Source organism: Oncorhynchus mykiss, chromosome 9, assembly GCF_057628025.1.
Source record: "Oncorhynchus mykiss isolate SJ-2025 chromosome 9, ASM5762802v1, whole genome shotgun sequence".
Lineage (NCBI taxonomy): Eukaryota > Metazoa > Chordata > Actinopteri > Salmoniformes > Salmonidae > Oncorhynchus > Oncorhynchus mykiss.
In genome coordinates this window covers 61,856,572-61,877,398 of record NC_143030.1, presented here as the reverse complement: position 1 = coordinate 61,877,398, position 20,827 = coordinate 61,856,572, and the positions used below count along the sequence as shown (strand labels likewise).

The window sequence follows — 20,827 nt, the reverse complement described above, 5'->3', positions numbered from 1 at the left end:
AGCAGTAGTAGTAGTAGTAGCAGCAGGAGTAGTAGTAGCAGTAGTAGTAGTAGTAATAGCAGCAGCAACAACAGTATAAGTTATGTTCAACTAATCTAAAGAAGGACAGTTTTATTGCTTCTTTAATCAGAACAGTAGTTTTCAGCTGTGCTAACATAATTGCAAAAGGGTTTTCTAATGATCAATTAGCCTTTTAAAATGATAAACTTGGATTAGCTAACACAACGTGCCATTGGAACACAGGAGTGATGGTTGCTGATAATGGGCCTCTGTACGCCTATGTAGATATTCCATTAAAGATCAGCCGTTTCCAGCTACAATAGTAATTTACAACATTAACAATGTCTACACTATATTTCGGATCAATTTGATGTTATTTTAAAGGACAAAAAATGTGCTTTTCTTTCAAAAACAGGGACATTGCTAAGTGACCCCAAACTTTTGAACGGTAGTGTACATGGATAAACACTTCACGGCAGACTGGAACCATTTAACTCTGTTTTGTTTGTAGCTACAATTTGTTTGGTCAGCGTTGTGCCAAGTCACTCCGGTTCACACTGACCGTGGCGTGTGCAGAAAGTAGCCAAACACTTTTTCTATGTCGATAGTGCCCTGCTAAATTCAGGGCATCAATGTTGTTGAGAAAAGTAGCAAAACTTTTGTAGTTCTTGATGGCTAACATTATATATTTCAAAAACAGCATGGTAGAAAGGCCTGTCAACACATAGTGAACAGCTCATGTTATAGACAGAAGCATGCTACATGGCAGACCAATCCAAACTCATCTCCCGGCATGTCCAGCCCATCCATTATCTCAGCCAATCATGGCTAGCGTGAAGGTTCCTGACTTTTTCCGTGGCTAAACCAACCAGGCTTGTAATTTAACAATTTTATTCATATTTATGGATGGAATACAAGTTTGTTAATAAGGCACATGAAAGTTCCTCTTCCAGAAGGTATTTCTGCCCAAAAAACGCATTTTGATATAAAGTAAATGTTCACGTTCAAAAGCTGCTCCTGTGAAGTAGTGACGTGTGACATATACCTTGTTTTTTGAAACAAGTCACAAATGTGCCACGAATCAATACAGTGTTGATACTGAGACACTGAGTCAGCCCTGCATTTTAGACCACTGTGTCATAAGATACTGGATCTGTAACGGCTGTTGTCGGGAGAGGGAGAAGACCAAGGTGCAGCGTGGTAAGTATTCATAATACTTTTAATAAATACGAATACTTGAACCAAAAACACGACAAACGAACAGTTCTGCAAGGTGCAATACACAAAACAGAAAACAACTACCCACAAACACAGGTGGGAACAGGCTACCCAAGTATGGTTCTCAATCAGAGACAACGATAGACAGCTGCCTCTGATTGGGAACCATACCAGGACAAACACAGAAATACAAAACATAGAACAAAACAGAATGCCCACCCCAACTCACGCCCTGACCAAACCAAAATAGAGACATAAAAAAGGAACTAGGGTCAGGACGTGACAGGATCACTTTCAGGTAAGTTTAGAGCCATTGCTTTAGAACTTTAGACTTACTACACTGTCATTTCAAGTACCATTTGTGACAACCAGTAAGAGATAGTTAAGAAAGAACAAACATTGTAAAATGCATACAGTACTTTTGCTTCTGAACCAACAAAAATATCTTCAAAGTAGGATATATCTGTTCCATTTCAGTCATTCTAGTACATGGCAAATGTTGTGACAGAGTCAGTGAATTGACTTTTAAAATGATTGGATCATTTCCAAGCTCCAGCCGGGTCACCCGTGATACGAGTCAGTATTTGACGTCTATCCATATCTGAGGACATCGGGAGATGACGTGGAAACCAGCGACTAGGGGCAACAGTGCTCACTGCCACCTTTAAGTAGGTTTTGGTTTTGCTAGGATGTTGTGGACGGGGATGGCGGATGGGTTTTAACATCTGCCTCTGATTCCAAAGATTGCAAGTTAAAATCCATTGATAGAAAGTCACTTTTAAATGTTTTATTTTAAGCCTCTTCCAAACCTTAGCCCTTACCTTAACCATTCTGCATTGATGCCTAATCCTACGATTTTGGAGTTAAGGCCTAAACTGAACCTTAAACACAATTTGCAACAACTTCAACATTTGACGTTTGAGAAACATGGATGAACATCTGATTCTGACGTGAGACTGTGAGAGCTAGTTGCCAAACCAGGCACAGTAATCATCTATTAAACATGTAATCAATTGAAACTACAATTGACAGGTATGGCAGGAGCAAAAAACAAATAACACTTGCTCTTGTTTCTCCAGGCCTGGGTTGTGAAATTGCTAAAGGCCATCCCTCTTTCTTTCGTTCCGACTAATTGAGGCCTTATTGATTTCATTTAGGAGTGCTCATCGCTGTCCTCTAGGAGGCAGCTTCACTAACGGGAAGATGATCATTTTCTGCAACACTATAAAAAGCTCAGAGGACTCTGAATTGTCTGGTTCAGCAAAGGTCCCGATAGTACAGAGAGAGCATCATAGAAACATGCTGCAGTACAGACAAATACATTTATTGTGCCAATTCCAAGACGACCCAAATTAAGATCTGAAAGGGTAAGCTGAGGAAATAAATCCATGAGAAAGCTATAGTGTGCTTGCAATGTTTTCTCTTTTAATTTCAGCACTACCTCCATCTTTAATGTCCTGTAGGTTTTTTGCATCTATAAAATTACTTCTGCTGTTGTGATTGTTGTTATGACTACATCGACTATTACTTCTACTTTACAGTGGAGGCTGCTGAGGGGAGGACGGCTCATAATAATGTCTGGAATGGAGTCAATGGCGTGGTATCAACCACTTCAAAGACGTGGTTTACATGTGTTTGATACCATTCCATTGACACTATTCCAGCCATTAGTATGAGCCGTCCTTCCCTCAGCAGCCTCCACTGTGACATCATTACATCAATGATCTTGTAGAGCCTCTCTACTGCTGCTGCCACGGTGATTTCCGTGATCCATCTTGGCTGTTGCCACAGCGGTCAGAAACGGTGTTGGAAAGAAAGGTTTGCTTAGTAAGACCAACTGCTGATTCACAGCTTCTGTCAATCTCCTTATAGCTACTTGTGAGATGCCAGTTGGATTTGAGCCCTTACAGCAATTCTTAAGTACAATTAAGTATAAATTGTTCCATGTAACGTTATACATGACAATAATATTTCTGCTGCAAAGACATTAGTGAGTGTTTATGTGCGTGCGTGTGCCTTCGTGTGTGTGTGTATGTGTTTGTGTGTGCGTATTTTTATGCACACGTGTGTGTGCATGTGAGCCTAGTGAGCATTTGAAAGAGAATCTCTCAGCAGTCACTCCTTCAGTGTCAAACTACCTCTTCTGGCTACAGTGTGTGTACCACACAATGGGGTCTCTCCTCTCTCATTTCTCTATTTTTTCCTAAGCTCTCTCACTCTACTCTACATCCCTTTCTACTTCTTTTTCCTCTACCCATCTGCTGTTCTACTCTCATCCTGTTCTCATGTTGTCTCTTTCCTCCTCTCCTTTTCCTTCCCTGACACATATTTTACAGCTGAACTCTCTATCGTTCCCTGAGATGCTAGACTCTGTACAGTTCCCAGAGGTGCTAGTCTTCGGTGAGGTTTGTTTGAAGTACCGCTAGGTTCTTGATGTGGGATTGACAGTATTGCATATGAATTCTCTCGGGTTGCCCTTCAGTGTTGGAGCAGGGCGGCAGAGAGGAGTGCTGCATACAGCACAGTGTGAGCAGCATCACAAATCAGGAGGCTGAGAGAGTGAGAGCGCTGGAGTGGGGGGAGGATGGAGGGAGGGGGAAGATGGAGTGGGGGGAGGATGGAGGGAGAGGATGGATAGAGGGAGGGGGAGGATGGAGGGACGGGGAGGATGAAGGGGAGGATAGAGGGAGGGGGTGGAAGATGCGGGGTAGAGAAGAGATGGAAAGGGGAGGGGGGTCCACTCTGGGGGGAGTGAAAAAGGGAGAGAGTGGAAAGAGGGAGAGGAGGAGGGGATTGAGAGAATGAAGGGTCATGTGAGAGAGAATGTGTGTGTTTGTACGTTCATGTGTGTGTGGGTAAAGGAGAGTGAGTACTGCTGCAGTGGGAACAGTGAGAGGAGGACTGCAGTTTCTTGGGCTTATGGGCGAGCGAATCGAGAGACGTTATTAAGGCACTGTTACATTAACCCTTAAGTGCCTCTCTGGTGAATGGGTTGGCCCGTCCATTGTGGATAATAGGATCAAGGAGATTGCTCTGGTAAGGGTGTATTCCAACTATTTTTGCCTCCCTGGATTTAACTCCTTATGGAATATAGGGGGAGACTTTAAGCATAGATAGGAGGAGCTAAATGTTGCTGTCCGGTGCTGAAGTGCAGAAACTACGCTGTAGGCTGGGGTAACTGAGTTGGTGCTGGATAAGGCTGCACTGTGACTTGATTGTACTTGTATTGCACAGATGGATAATCTTAAGTGGGACAGGTAATGTGTATGCTTCGCTTTGCATGTTATTTTCGAGTGCATACTGTGCAAACTTTTGTGACAAGCTTGATAATTTATGGTGAGATTAATCATCTTGGGACATTTGTAGATTTTGAAAGATTGTTTTCTTGATTTTGAAAGATTGTTTCATGATAAGCCAGGTCGCAATTGTAAATGAGAACTTGTTCTCAACTTGCCTACCTGGTTAAATAAAGGTAAAATAAATAAATAAATAAATAAGCTGTGAGATGTGCCTTTGTACTGTGTTTGGGACCTGAGAACACAGTCATTTGCTTTGGGGTCTTTGCAGGAGCACTATGGTGAGTATACAATAGGTCACTCTCATTGATAATGTCTAATTTAGCCTAGGTGGCTCGGTTTGTAGTGTAGTGGAGTAGCTACCTTTATTTTCCTGGAGTACGTCCAGGAGGCAGCCCTTCTGACAGCTGCTCTGTTTACCCCACCAGCTTCTATTAACACCTCACCCTGTCCTGCACTATCAGGAACCACGACGTGGTGCAGCCACAAACACATGGCACCCCACCTAACAAACACAAGCCTGTACCTGCTCAATATCAATCAAATCAATCACATTTATTTATAAAGCCCTTTTTACATCAGTAGATGTCACAAAGTAGTTATACAGAAAACCAGCCTAAAACCCCAACCAGCAAGCAATGTAGATGCGACTTAGCGTGATGGCTAGGAAAAACTCCCTATGAAGGCAGGAACCTAGGGAGGGACTTAGAGAGGAACCAGGCTCTGAGGCGGCCAGTCCCCTTCTGATGTTCAAACATTCATAGATGACCAGCAGGGTGAAATAATAATCACAGTGGTTATAGAGGGTGCAACAGGTCAGCATCTCAGGAGTAAATGTCAGTTGGCTTTTCATTGCCAAGCATTCAGATGTTGAGACAGCAGGTGCGGTCAGTCAGGAGTCGTCCGGTCAGGTAGTCCTGAGGCATGGTCCTAGGGCTCAGGTCCTCCGAGAGGGGAGGGAGAGAGGGAGAGAGAGAGAATTAGAGACATACTTAAATTCACACAGGACACCAGATAAGACAGGAGAATTACACTAGCCCCCCGGCTCATAGACCATTGCAGCATAGATACTGGAGGCTGAGACAGGGGTGTCGGGGGACACTGTGGCCCCGTCTGACAATACCCCCGGACAGTGCCAACCAGACAGGACATAACCCCACCCACTTTGCCAAAGCACAGCCAACATACCACTAGAGGGATATCAACAGACCACCAACTTACTACCCTGAGACAAGGCTGAGTATAGCCCACAAAGATCTCCTCCACTGCACGAGCTCGAGGGTGCACAAGACCGGACAGGAAGATCACGTTAGTGACCCAACCCACTCAACTTGATTACAGTGCAAAAAAAGCCAGGCATGCCAAGACGCACCCCTCCTAGTGACAGCATGGAATAGCACTATTAAGTCAGTGACTCAACCCCTGCAACAGGGTCAGAGGCAGAGAATTCCAGTGGATAGAGGGGAACCGACCAGGCAAAGACAGCAAGGGTGGTTCATCATTCCAGTGCCTTGCCGTTCACCTTGGGCCAGACTATGCTCAATCATAGAACTTACTGAAGAGATGAGTCTTCAGTAAAGAGTTAAAGGTTGAGACCGAGCCTGCGTCTCTCACATGCAGACCATTCCATAAAAATGTAGCTATGTAGAAGAAAGCCCTGCCACCAGCTGTTTGCTTAGAAATTCTGGGGACAATACGGAGGGCTGCGTCTTGTGACTGTAGGTATGTACGGCAGGACCAAATCGGAGAGATAGGTAGGAGCAAGTCCATGTAATGCTTTGTAGGTTAGCAGTAAAACTTTGAAATCAGCCCTAGCCTTAACAGGAAGTCAGTGTAGAGAGGCTAGCACAGGAGTAAATTGATCAAATTCTATGGGTTCTTGTCAATATTCTAGCAGCCGTATTTAGCACTGAAGTTTATTTAGTGCTTTATCCTTCACAGTTTTATTTGAGACAACTTTACAACCATCAAGATTAATTGTCAAATCAAACAGCAGATCTCTTTGTTTCTTGGGATCTAGAACTAGCATCTCTGTTTTGTCTGAGTTTAAAAGTAAAACATGCTGCCATCCTCTTCCTTATGTCTGAAACACAGGCTTCCAGGGTTGGCCATTTTGGGGCTTCACCATGTTTAATCTAAATGTACAGCTGTGTGTCGTCCACATAGCAGTGAATGTTGACATTGTGAAAGACATCACCAAGAGATAGAACATATAGTGAAAACTATAATGGTCCTAAAACAGAACCTTGAGGAACACCGAAACTTGTCAGAAGACAAACCATCCACAGAGACAAACTGATATCTTTCCGACAGATAAGATCTAAACCAGGCAATACTGGGGTAGGAGCCTAGGTGGTACCCTGTAGTCTTCCCTCAGGTCTGTGTAAGCTAGGACAGGACAAAGAAGGAGCAGATAAGACAGAGGCTGACAGATACGCTGAGGAGTATGGAGAGGGGAAACTGGAGAGAGGCCATGGGGGTTTTATTAAGAGCTACAGGATGCACTTTTTTACGATGTGTCTTGTGCGCCGTGTAGCTAGAGCAGGCAGGCTGGCAGGCAGAGCTGTGAGGGGACAGTTCCAAGGACATAGCTGGCTATCTTGGGCTGGTCACTTCCCACCTCGACAGTGCTGCTGGGTCTCATTGTTGGGCTCTGCTCCAGGACAGTACACTGATGGAGTTCTGCACCAGAACAAAGGATGTTGATGATTTCATACAGCTTTCTCGAATGAAAATAAAAAACGCCTTTGAATCAGGATACATGTTTTTATCTATAGCTTTATATCTCATTGAGATGAGAGCCATAAATGCACATTTTTATTGTATGGAATTTAAATAAAGCAACAAGTGTAAGCATTTCCGCCATTCCATCGGAAGTAGAAGTGAAGTGTCTTAGATTAGTCTTTGCCCCTCAACAGACTATGTGTCTTGAAGTGACTTCCTAAAATGCAAACCAACCAACTACGTTGATCCTGTCCTGGAGACATTGGCCATGTTCAAGAAGATGAAAACTGTAATGTATCATAGATAAATTGTGACTGACTGATCAAAAAAATAATAATGAGTAGTTATTTATGATGCAAGGTTCTTTGTAGATCAGTCAGTAGGCAGTCACCTGCCCTGTTGACTGCAATGTTGTACAAGTCCAGAGTCTCTGTCACTGCTTTTCAACCACTCACTCCCAGCCTATACATTTCAGGAGTGGGGGTGGAGTGGTCACATGACTATCAGTCTTGTACTCAGATGAAATCAAATGAGCATGTCTGTGTTTGGGGGGGAAAGCACCCTCATGGACTGAAACCAATCATTGACTGAAATCTTTCCCATCAGTAAAACAACACCCACCACATTCTTATTGTGGTTAACAACTGCTTTAAAATGACCTACATTGCTGACTGTTGGATGTTAGAAGATAACTCTCAAAACTGTGTCATTTTTCAGCCTCCAAAACATTCAGGCAGGCTCATTCGGGCCTTTTTACTCCCATAGCTCAGCCTGCCAAATCCCTTAGTGACTACATCCAGATAGTTTGTCTCGGTGTCTGCTCATGTCCAGCAGCTGGTGAATTGACAGCTGGTGTCCCACTAAAAGAAATGCAGAAAAAAGTCTAATTTGAACTATTCTGTGTCCTGTCCCCCTATATCACAGTAGACACACCGTGTCCACTGCGCTCCTGCCATTTCTATTTGCTGATGTTTTGCCATATTCATGTTTGTAAAGAGACAGTCCAATACTGTGAAATCCGGTGCCACGTTGAAAGTCACTGAGCTAGAATCCACTAATTTGAAGGGGTGTCCACATACTTTTGTATATATATATTAATCGAGTGCATTCTGAAAGTATTCAAACCCCTTCCCCTTTTCCACATTTTTTGTTACAGCTTTATTCTAAAATGGATTAAATAAAACATGTTACTCATCAATCTACACAAAATCCCCCATAATGACAAAGAAAAAAAAGGTTTTTAGAAATGTTAGCAAATGTATGAAAATATATTAACATAAATATCTTATTTACATAACTATTCAGACCGTTTGTTATGGGACTCGAAATTGAGCTCTGGTCCATCCTGTTTCCATGGAACATCCTTGAGATGTTTCTACAACTTGATTGGAGTCCACCTGTGGTACATTCAATTGATTGGACATGATTTGGAAAGGCACACACCTCTCTATATAATTTCCCACAGTTAGCAGTGCACGTCATTGCAAAAACCAAGCCATGAGGTCGAAGGAATTGTCCGTAGAGCTCCGAGACAGGATTGTGTCAAGGCACAGATCTGGGGAAGGGCACCAAAAAATGTCTGCAGCATTGAAGGTCCTCAAGAACACAGTGTCCTCCATCATTCTTAAATGGAAGAAGTTTGGAACCACCAAGACTCTTCCTAGAGCTGACCGTCCGGCCAAACTGAGCAATCAGGGGAGAAGGGCCTTGGTCGGGGAGGTGACCAAGAACCTGATGTTCCCTCTGACAGAGCTCCAGAGTTCCTCTGTGGAGATGGGAGAACCTTCAAGAAGGGCAACCATCTCTGCAGCACTCCACTAATCAGACCTTTATGGTAGAGTGGCCAGACGGAAGCCACTCCTCAGTAAAAGGCACATGACAACCCGCTTGGAGTATGCCAAAAGGCACCTAAAAGACTCTCAGACCATGAGAAACAAGATTCTCTGGTCTGATGAAACCGAGATTGAGCGTCAGTACAGAGAGATCCTTGATGATAACCTGCTCCAGAGCGCTCAGGACCTTGGACTGGGGTGAAGGTTCACCTTCCAAAAGGACAATAACCCTAAGCACACAGCCAAGACAACGCAGGAGTGGCTTTGGGACAAGTCTCTGAATGTCCTTGAGTGGCCCAGCCAGAGCCCGGATATGAACCTGATCGAACATCTCTGGAGAGACCTGAAAATAGCTGTGCAGCAATGCTCCCCATCCAGCCTGACAGTGCTTGAGAGGATCTGCAGAGATGAATGGGAGAAACTCCCCAATTACAGGTGTGCCAAGCTTATAGCGTCATACCCAAGAAGATTCGAGGCTGCAGTCACACCCAAATGTGCTTCAATAAAGTACTGAGTAAAAGGTCTGAATACTTAAAACCTCTTGAAACTAGCAATCCCGGATCCGGGAGCGTAATCATAGCCTCAAACGAATTAGCATAACGCAGCGGACATAAATACCCCTAGAAACTTTTCCTATTCATGAAAATCGCAAATGAAATGAAATAAATATATTCAAACACAAGCTTAGCCTTTTGTTAACAACACTGTCATCTCCGTTTTTCAAAATATGCGTTACAGCCAACGCTAGACAAGCATTTGTGTAAGTTTATCATGCCATAATGCTATGCTAGGCTCTGCTGGCAGCAGGCAACATTTTCACCAAAATAAGAAAAGCAACCAAATTAAATAATTTACCTTTAAAGAACTTTGGATGCTTTCATTCAGGAGACTCCCAGTTAGATAGCAAATGTTCCTTTTTTCCCCAAAAATTATTTTTGTAGGCGAAATAGCTCCCGTTTGTTCATCATGCTTGGCTGAGAAATCGACCGGAAAATGCTACAATTACAACGCCAAACTTTTTTCAAAATTAGCTACATAAAATAACGGCAAACGTTGTTTAGGATCCATCCTCAAGGTGTTTTTAACAAAAATATTCGATAATATATCCGTCGAGGCAATTGGTTTCTCATAAGAAGCGATTGGAAAAATGGCTACCTCAGTATTTTACGGCAGATTTTCTGCGGGAGACACCATGTGACCACTTGCTAAATATGCTCACTTACGTAAGCTCATTCGTTGCTCATTCACAGCCATATAAGGAGTCATTGGCATGAGGCAATTTTAAAAAATGCGGCACTTCCTGGTGGGATTTTTATCTGGGTTTCGCCTGTAACATCAGTTCTGTGGCACTCACAGACAATATCTTTGCAGTTTTGGAAACGTCAGAGTGTCTTCTTTCCAAAGCTGTGAATTATATGCATAGTCGAGCATCTTTTCGTGACAAAATATCTTGTTTAAAACGGGAACGTTTTTCATCCAAAAATTAAATAGCGCCCCCTAACACCAAAAGGATTTATTAAGTAAATGTGATATTTCAGTTTTTGAATTGGCGAACATTTCTAAAAAATTGTTTTTGCTTTGTCATTATGGGGTATTGTGTGTAGATTAATGAGGGGAAAAAAATCTATTTTAGAATTCGGTTGTAATATAACAAAATGTGGAAAAAGTCAAGGGGTGTGAATACTTTCCGAATTCACTGTAGAGGACTTGCTGCTTCCTTAATAGTTTCCTGGGTGGAATTAATCATTATTTTCGTATGTTTTGGTGAGTGATTGCCTATTTTGTATGTTGGTTACTGTGTGTAATTGAGTTTTAATGCATACTTCCTCATTCTTCATGTTTCCAGTGCATTGTTTCAGTCTTCAGGCCAATGTGCAGTCGGTTCATTAGGTATAGACCTGTTTTTTATGAGAAACAAGGGATAATACCATCCTCCCGTCACCACAGCTCTAATACTGCACGAATGACTAGCTACAGTAAGCATATCATGGGAACAAAATCAAAGCCACAAAGCAGGCTGAATTATAACCCTCCCAATTTAGTTTTCTCTTTGAACTTGGAATATTTTAGTTGATTCGAGACTAAATCATGTTTTTCAAAGGCTGAACGCAGAGCATGCATTTTAATTTTGTTCTCAACTATGCTGATTACAAAGCAACTATGGGCCTATGATTAGCTGTTATGCTATAATTACTGTCACTCTTTCCTCTGATACATCAACCCAACAACACTAACAAATATGATTTCTCAGCTGGCAACTGTGTCACGCAGGCCAGGTGAGTGAGTGAGAGAGACTGAGAGAGAGTGAGAGTGAGAGTGAGAGTGAGAGAGAGAGAGAGAGAGAGAGAGAGCTGGCCTTGTGGTGTTGCGCTGAATGCCAGGCAGACCTTTGGAGAGAGTGGTAGGTCCAGGCCCTGCCATCAGTCCCAGTCTTCCTCAACCGCCCTGCTGCTGATAAGGCATTTTCAACAGTTTTTTTATCTGCAAAGGTGAAAGATAAGCCTCATGCCACTTTTAGATGCTGTTTTCTCCACCGCTTGGTAGCAGATAGCTCTGGGTTGTCCTCCAGAAGTAACTTGGATTGAAAGTAAGTCGTAGAAGTACTAAAGGGAACTGAGTATATGTTAATAAGATTGTTAGAGTTTTCCAAATATAGTTTAAAATCACATTATCTCATTATAGCAAGCAAGATGTTCACATAAAATGGCTTTCATGTCAGGGCCTCATCAGATATCCTTTAGTAAACGTGAGACTACATCTGACACAGAAACCTTTAGTTATCATTGCAGGAGCCTCCATTGTATTTGTCCTCCATTTTGAAACGAGAGGCTGTTGGGATCCCAATAGATGTCGTCCTATCTGCATTGCTGCAGAAACCCGTCTCTTTCTCTGTTTTCACTACAGCTTCACATGCAGATTGGCTCACTATCTCTGTGGCAGTATGATTAATCGGCCTATCTTGGGACAGGCTGGGGTATGAGGTTGGGTAGGGTGGAGAGAGAGAGAGCCTAGCTGTAAATGATCCCAGGCCTCATTGGACATTCAAACAGCAACCCTGTCGCCAAACCTTCTGAAGGATCCCTCAGATAACAGCTGAGTCACAATCAGCTGCAGGTAGGAGTTAGCTACCATTGTTTTATCCATGCCACCCGGTTTGTAAATCTTCCCTTTAGGACTGTCAGGGCACAATGTTACACGTTAGAGAAATACTTTTCTTTGGTTCAGTTCACCCAGATCCTCCACAAGGCTTTTCCTTTTCTTTGACATCCTTATCCTGAGCTCTTAGGACAGAATCCATTCCTTTATTGGGTTTTCCGATATTCTTGAAATGATTTTGTGACAATTAAAATTGAAGTGACATGAGGGAATTAAATTATACAAGCTATCCACTGTGACAAGACTTGACATGAAGTGGATTGCACTGTATTGCAAGTTGATTGATCTCTAGTTGGACTGTCAGGTGTCCACAATACATTTCACAGCAGAGGTTTGCATAAGTGTGTGTGGGTGTGTGTGCAATTAACTGTACATGCATGTATAGTGTGTGTGTGTGTATCTGTTTGTATGTGTATGCTGTGCATGTGTGACTCACTCCATATCACTGTAAATGTCCTCTCCTGGGGAACTGCTCAAGCAGTACTGATGACAAAGTAATGGCAATCAATTCCTGTGTGAATGTGCAACTGTCACCCTCCCTTGCTATGTGTCATTAAGCAGGAGAGACCCCTGTCTGTACAGGAATGGGAGAGTTGGGGATGGGGAAGAATATTCTTACCTACTGTAGGCATTGGTGTGGACACCTGATAAGCTGAAACCTTTCCAGACCACTCCTGGTGCATTACTGTACGTCTTCTTGCTATCAAATGTTTGGCTAATGTCCAGCGATTAGATTCTTCATTTCATATCTTTCAGAGTTAAGATCACAACCCAATGACATGTTGTAATTCCTGATTCTTAAACCACTCTTGAATCCTTGGAATCTGAGGTGGTCTTGGGTTTGATGACACAGGGCTTGTACCCCGATGAGTCAGCTGGATACTGCCGCTCAATGACTATTCATATAATTACTTCAATTAATTAAAGGATATTACAGTTCCCTGACTGCAGAATTAGACGCTACTAGACTATTGGGGGCATTCAGTGTGGCACAAGCCCAGAAGGCTCCAGGTCAGAGTCAAACTGCAGTACACCAGTTTTATCTTATCTGGATTATTACCCAGTCATATGGTCAGGTGCTGCAAAGAAGGACCTAGAAAAACTGCAGCTGGCCCAGAAGAGAGCAGCACGTCTTTCACTTGACTGTAATCAGAGGGCTAATATCAATACTATGCATGCCAGTCTCTCTTGGCTAAAAGTAGAGGAGAGACTGACTGCATCACTTAATGTGTTGAAAATTCCAAATGGTTTGCAAAGTCAACATACACACAGCTCTGACACACATACTTACCCCACCAGACAAGCCACCAGGGGGTCTTTTCACAGTCCCCAAATCCAGAACAAATTCAAGAAAAACGGTACAGTGTTATATACAGCCGTTACTGCATGGAACTCCCTTCCATCTCAGATTGCTCAAGTGAAGAGCAACCTAGTTAAAAAAACAAATAAAGCAACAATTCACGGCACAACGCCTCTCCCCTATTTGACCTAAATATTTGGTGTATACGTACTGACATGCAGGCTATGTGTGACGTTTTGAATGTATACAGTTCTCTCCTTGAGCTGTTCTTGTCTATTAATGTTCTGTATTATGTCATGCTTCATGTTTTTTTTTGTGGACCCCGGGAAGAGTAGCTGCTGTTTTCGCAACAGCTAATGGGGATCCTAATAAAATACCACCTAAAATATAGATTGAGCTAAAACCTGCTGTGACAGTGACTATTATTTTCTGCATGATGGTTGTTGGCTGTGTTAGTAAAAAAGCTACTGTCTGAAGTTCTCAGCTTTATTTAGATCACATTCGCTTAAAATATTGATTATTGGAGACTGAGAAATTGATGCTGCAGATTAACTGACTACAGATACTGTGTAGGAGGTTGCAGCTAAAAATACTGTCAAAGAAAATAGGGCATGTGATATGTGAGATGATTGCCTGTGAGGATGTCTCTCTCTGGCAGATAACACTTCAAATACAACCTTTAGACATCATCCACCAAACATAGCGGACATTCATTAAATTGTGCTTTGTGACATACAGTATTCAGCAGCCAGCAGTCTTTGAAAGATACTCCAACCCAGATTAAGTACCACAGTGTAGTTTTCCATAATCTATTTTACTGATATCAGGAATGACTACACTCAACAACAACCAAATAACGTAATTTTCGAAGCCAGTCAGTCAGTCCAGATCAGCCTCTCCGTCTCTTACCACCCTCAGATGGTAAATAAGCAGAAAAGCAGCAGCCGTTCTTGAAGTTTCATAGTAATCCTATTAAAACTTGTGCAATAACGAGGCCATTAAGGTTCTGGGAGTCCCCAGTCCATTCCAGGAGGGGTAGATTGCCTTGCCAAGGGAAGTAAAGAGTTTAGGAAACACATCTGCACATTATCTCTAATTGAAATGGCATCCAAAGCCTTGTTTTCAGCTCAACAGTTGATCGTGTGGAAACTCAAGTTGGCCCGTTCAGCTAGCATTCTAATGCAACAAAACATTGTCACGAAAACGAATGACCCAAAGTAGGCCTATAAAGCTAGTAAGTATAATAGTTGTTCTGAAGGAGGAGGGACTTAATATGTTTAAAGTGAAGGCTTGCATACTCAATCGACTAAAGAACAACCACAATAGACTATATCCAATAAGAGTGTTCTGTTCAACCTAACAATGTCTGTCTGGCTCCTAATATGTTTTATTTGACCCTTATTTTACTCATTTACAGCAACGACCTGGGGAATAGTTACAGGGGATGAAGGAGCCAATTGGTAGCTGGGGAGGATTAGGTGGCCAGATTTGGAATTTATCCAGGACACCGGGGCTAACACCCCTACTCTTACGATAAATGCCATGGGATCTTTAGTGACCACAGAGAGTCAGGACACCTGTTAAAGTCCCATCCAAAAGACAGCACCTTAAACAGGGCAAGGTCCCCTGGAAACAACACTTCCAACAGCATCTGGTCTCCCATTCAGGGACTGACCCAGACCAACCCTGCTTAGCCTCAGAGGCAAGCCAGCAGTGGGATGCAGGGTGTTGTTATACGGCTGGGATGATCAGCTCAAATAGACTAGGGGGAGCGCATTGGTCAGGAGTGACTCACCATTATTACAGACACTGTTTTTTCTATTTCCATTAGCGTAACTAAGACATTCATGTTCGTTTATGATAAGTGTCTCCGTGCTTGGTCGTGTCATGTCTCGGAGCAATTATTTAAAAATTCATTTATTTGACAACTTATTGCAATTAATTTGTGCCTAGAGTCGCTCTATGCAATTTGGATGGATATAATTGCTTGGTGTTAAAATGGAAAGGGCAAATCTGTAAAACATTTATATATTAAGAAAATACCTCAAACTAAGGACTATCCAAGTAAAGGTTGTCTTGAAAAACAGACTGCTTTTGGTTTACTTTTTCTCTGCTCAGTACAATTTCACTGCTCAGTCAAACCTAACCTAACTGACAAACAACGAACCAACCAACCATGGCTGTCCTTGGCTAAGCTAACGTTCCTTGTGAACATAACAACATTTACAAAGAGGAGTATAATCAGAATGTTAGCTCACGACCAGACACAGACTGGGCACTGGCTAACAGCTGTGCAGAAGTGGGATGGAGGTGAGGTTGTCAGGGACCAGCGTAAAACAGAGGACGTGTCTGTCTGTCTGGCTGTAGGAGTGTGTTAATTAATTATAGTCAGGGAACTTGATGTTGTGAAGCTAATGAAACAGCTGCACTGCTACTGCACAGTACTCACTCGCTTCAGGTTATTTGCTACTAGAACTGACCGGCGTGCTAATCAGCCCTCTGAGAAACAACAGAGTGCTATGATGCATGGAGATGGAGCTACGTGGATAATGTTGTTGTCACACTGCCAGTACTGTTCACTTCCCCCATACCTCATCCGCATACTGTACATGTAGGTCGCGGCAGGTAGCCTAGTGGTTAAAAGCATTGGGGCAGTAACCGAATGGTTGCCGAATCCCTGAGCCGACTAGGTGTGCCCTTTGAGCAAGGCACGTAGAATATGTCACGCCCTGATCTGTTTCACCTGCTTTGTGCTTGTCTCCACCCCTCTCCAGGTGTCACCCATCTTCCCCATTATCCCCTGTGTATTTATACCTGTGTTTTCTGTTGCCAGTTCATCTTGTTTGATCAAGCCTACCAGTGGTTTGTCTCAGCGCCTGGTTTTCCCTAGTCTCTCTTTTTCTCGCCCTCCTGGTTTTTGACCTTTGCCTGTCCTGACCCTGTACCCGCCCACCTGACCACTGCCTGTCTCTGAGCCTGCCTCTGAGCCTGCCGTTCTGTACCTTTGCTCCACGTTTGAATTACCGACCTCTGCCTGCCGTCCTGTACCTTGGCCTCTGCTCTGGATTATCGACACCTGCCTGCCTTGACCTATCTTTTGCCTGCCGCTGTGGTTACAATAAACATTGTTACTTCACACAGTCTGCACTTGGGTCTTACCTTGATTCCTGATAACGTAACCTTAATTGGTCCTGTAAGTTTATCTGGATAAGAGTGTCTGCTTAAATGTAATGTCTAAAGTACACATCATCCACAGATGACAAATAATGATCTCTGTAGCTATGTGAATACAGTATGTTTCGGTTTGTCTATGCAATGCTTGACTGTGGTAGGGTAAAACGTTAAGCAGTTTGGATTTCTTTGCCATTGACCAGTCTGGCCCATAATTAGAAGGAAGTACAAATTTCACTTTTGTTTAAGCTGGGTAATATGCTAGTCAAGACAACACCAGAACACACAGGAGAAGCACACTTTCTAGAGTCCACATTGAGGTGCGACTAGAATCTGCTTTATCATGACTCATTTAGCATGACTCAAGGGCTTAAAACCCGAAAAGAAAATCTATGCTAAAACAAAAGTAATGCGATTAGATTTAGTATTTATTAGGATCCAAAATTAGCTCCCGCCTAGGCTACTCTTCCTGGGGTCCAAACAGGAAACAACACAAATATATACTTAATATACAGTACCAGTCAAACATTTTGAGACGCCTACTCATTCCAGGGTTTGTCTTTATTTCAATTTTTTTTCTACATTGTAGAATAATAGTGAAGACATCAACACCATGAAATAACACATATGCAATCATGTAGTAACCAAAAAAGTGTAAAACAAATACATAGATTTTAGATTCTTAAAAGTAGCCAGCTTTGCACACTCATGGCATTCTCTCAACCAGCTTGATGAGGTAGACATCTGGAATGCATTTCAATTAACAGATGTGCCTTGTTAATTTGTGTCATTTCTTTTTTCTTCGTCTTTTCTTTAAACGTTAACTAGGCAAGTCAGGTAAGAAAAAATATATTATTTACAATGACGGCCTACATTTGCCACTCTTAAAGCATTTGAGCTAATCAGTGTTGTGAGGTAGGGGTGGTAGGTATGGGTGGTATACAGAAGGTAGCCCTATTTGGTAAAAGACCAAGTCCATATTATGGCAAGAACAGCTCAAATAAGCAAAGAGAAAAGACAGACCGTCATTATTTTAAGACATGAAGGTCGGTCAATATGGAACATTTCAAGAACTTTGAACTTTTCTTCAAGTGCGGTCCCAAAAACCATTAAGCGCTATGATGAAACTGGCTCTCACAGGAAAGAAAGACCAAGAGTTACCTCTGCTGCAGGCGATAAGTTCATTAGAGTTACCAGCCTCATAAATTGCAACCCAAATAAATGCTTCATAGAGTTCAAGTAACAGACACATCTCAACAGCAACTGTTCAGAGGAGACTGAATGAATCAGGCCATCATGGTCGAATTGCTGCAAAGAACGGACACAAATAAGAACACAAGCAAATGGACTGGTGGAAATCTGTCCTTTGGTCAAAATTTGTCAAACTGCTGTGTCTTTGTGAGATGTGGAGCAGGTGAACGGTTGATCTCCGCATGTGTGATTCCCAGCATGAATCATGGAGGAGGTGTGATGGTGTTGGGGCGCTTTCCTGCTGACACTGTCTGTGATTTATTTAGAATTCAAGGCACACTTAACCAGCGTGGCTACCACAGCATTCTGCAGCAATACGACATCCCATCTGGTTTGCACTTAGTGGGACTATCATTTGTTTTTCAACAAGACAATGACCCAACACACTTCCAGGCTGTGTAAGGGAAATTTGACCAAGAAGGAGAGTGATGGAGTGCTGCATCAGATGACCTGGCCTCCATAATCACCCGACCTCAAACCAATTGAGATGGTTTGGGATGAGTTGGACTGCAGAGTGAAGGAAAAGTAGCCAACAAGTGCTCAGCATATGTGGGAACTCCTTCAAGACTGTTGGAAAAGCATTCCTCAGGAACCTGGTTGAGAGAATGCCATGAGTGTGCTAAGTTGTCATCAAGGCAAAGGCTGGCTACTTTGAAGAATCTAAAATGAATTTTGATTTGTTAAAGAAAATTGGTTACTACATGATTCCATGTGTTATTTCATAGTTTTGATGTCTTTCCTATTATTCTACAATGTAGAACATAGTAATATAAAGAAAAACCCTTGAATGAGTACATGTGTCCAAACTTTTGAATGGTATTGTACATATATACATTGCGTTCGCAAAGTATTCAGACCCCTTGACTTTTTCCACATTTTGTTAGGTTCTAAAATTGAGGTTCCAAAATTGATTAAATTGTTTTTTCGCCCATCATCAATCTACACACAATACTCCATAATGACAAAGCTGTCACGCCCTAACCATAGAGAGCTGTTTATTCTCTATGTTGGTTGGGGCGTGATAGTGACTAGGGTGGGTCATCTAGGTGATTAATGATTTATGTTGGCCTGGTATGGTTCCCAATCAGAGACAGCTGTTTATCGTTGTTCATCATCATATTTAGGTAGCCATTTTCCCCATTGTGATTTGTTGGATCTTGTCTACAGATAGTTGCCTGTGTGCACACCAGTAGCTTCATTTTTCGTTTGGGATTTTGTTGTCTTTGTTCGGTGTTCATTTAATAAAGTATAATGTACGCCTATCACGCTGCACCTTGGTCCAATCAGTACGATGAACGTGACAAAAGCAAAAACATTTTTATAAATGTTTGCTAATTTATTTAAAAAAGATTTATAATAATATGACATTTACATAAGTATTCAGACCTTTTACTCAGTACTTTGCCTTGAGTCTTCTTGGGTATGCCGCTTTAAGCTTGGCACACCTGTATTTATGGAATTTCACCCACTCTTCTCTGCAGATCCTCTCAAACTCTGTCAGGTTGGATGGGGAGCAATGCTGCAAGGCTATTTTCATGTCACTTCAGAGATATTTTATCGTGTTCAAGTCTGGGCTCTGGCTGGGCCATTCAAGGACATTCAGAAACTCCTGAAGCCCTCCTGCGTTATCTTGGCTGTGTGCTTAGGGTTGTTGTCTTGTTGGAAGGTGAACATTCGCCCCAGTCTGAGGTCATAAGCGCTCTTGAGCAGGATCTCTCTGTACTTTGGTCCGTTCATCTTCCGCTTGATCCTGAATAATCTCCCAGTCCCTGCTGCTGAAAAACATCCCCCCCAGCATGATGCTGCCACCACCATGCTTCACCGTAGGGATGGTGCCAGGTTTCCTTCAGATGAAAAGCTTGGCATTCAGGCCAAAGTGTTCAATCTTGGTATCATCAGACCAGAGAATCTTGTTTCTCATGGTCTGAGAATCTTTAGGTATCGTTTGGCAAACTCCAAGCGGGCTGTCATGTGCCTTTTACTGAGGAGTGGCTTCCGTCTGGCCTGATTAGTGGAGTGCTGCAGAGATGGTTGTCCTTCTGGAAGGTTCTCCCATCTCCACATAGGAGCTCTAGAGCTCTGTCAGAGTGACCATCGAGTTCTTGTTCACCTCCCTGACCAAGGCCCTTCTACTCCGATTGCTCAGTTTGGCCGGGCGGCCAGCTCTAAAAAGAGTCTTGGTGGTTCCAAACTTCTTCCATTTAAGAATGATGGATGCCACTGTGTTCTTGAGGACCTTCAATGCTGCAGAAATGTTTTGGTACCCTAACCCAGATCTGTGCCTCTACATAATCCTGTCTCGGAGCTCTATGGACAATTCCTTTGACCTCATGGCTTGGTTTTTGCTCTGACATGCACTGTCAACTGTGGGACGTTACATAGACAGGTGTGTGCCTTTCCAAATGATGTACAATGAATTGAATTTACCACAGGTGGACTCCATTTGAGTTGTAGAAACATCTCAAGGATGATCAATGGATATAGGATGCACCTGAGCCCAATTTCGAGTCTCATAGCAAAGGGTCTGAATCCTTATGTAAATAAGATATTTCAGTGAATTTGTTATACATTTGCTAAATTTCTAAAAAGCTGTTTTCACTTTGCCATTATGGGGTATTGTGTGTAGATTGATGAGAACTTTTATTTATTTAATTCCATTTTAGAATAAGGCTGTAAGGTACCAAAATGTGGAAAAAGTCAAGGTCTGAATACTTAACTGTAAACTGTATATATACACTACATGACCAAAAGTGTGTGGACACCTGCTGGTCAAACATCTCATTCCAAAATCATGGGCATTGATACAAAGTTGGTCCCCCCTTTTCTGCTGTAACAGCCTCCACTCTTCTGGGAAGTCTTTCCCCTCGATGCTGGAACAT

The 20,827-nt window shown here is 42.6% G+C and overlaps 1 protein-coding gene across 17 annotated transcripts in view; it reads left to right on the top strand.

Annotated features, from left to right (window-relative positions):
• Positions 1–20,827, top strand: part of LOC110532436 (synaptotagmin-1) — a 100,467-nt gene that overhangs the window by 45,929 nt on the left and 33,711 nt on the right. For 2 of the 17 annotated variants that reach the window (XM_036988426.2, XM_036988425.2), the window contains exon 1: positions 4,050–4,254. The exons of 13 other annotated variants lie outside the window; for them this stretch is intronic. The gene's annotated coding sequence lies outside the window, so the exon portion shown is untranslated. Of the gene's footprint in view, positions 1–3,994; positions 4,255–20,827 lie in introns of those variants that run through there. 2 more of the 17 variants (XM_090184850.1, XM_090184854.1) reach the window with 2 other exon arrangements.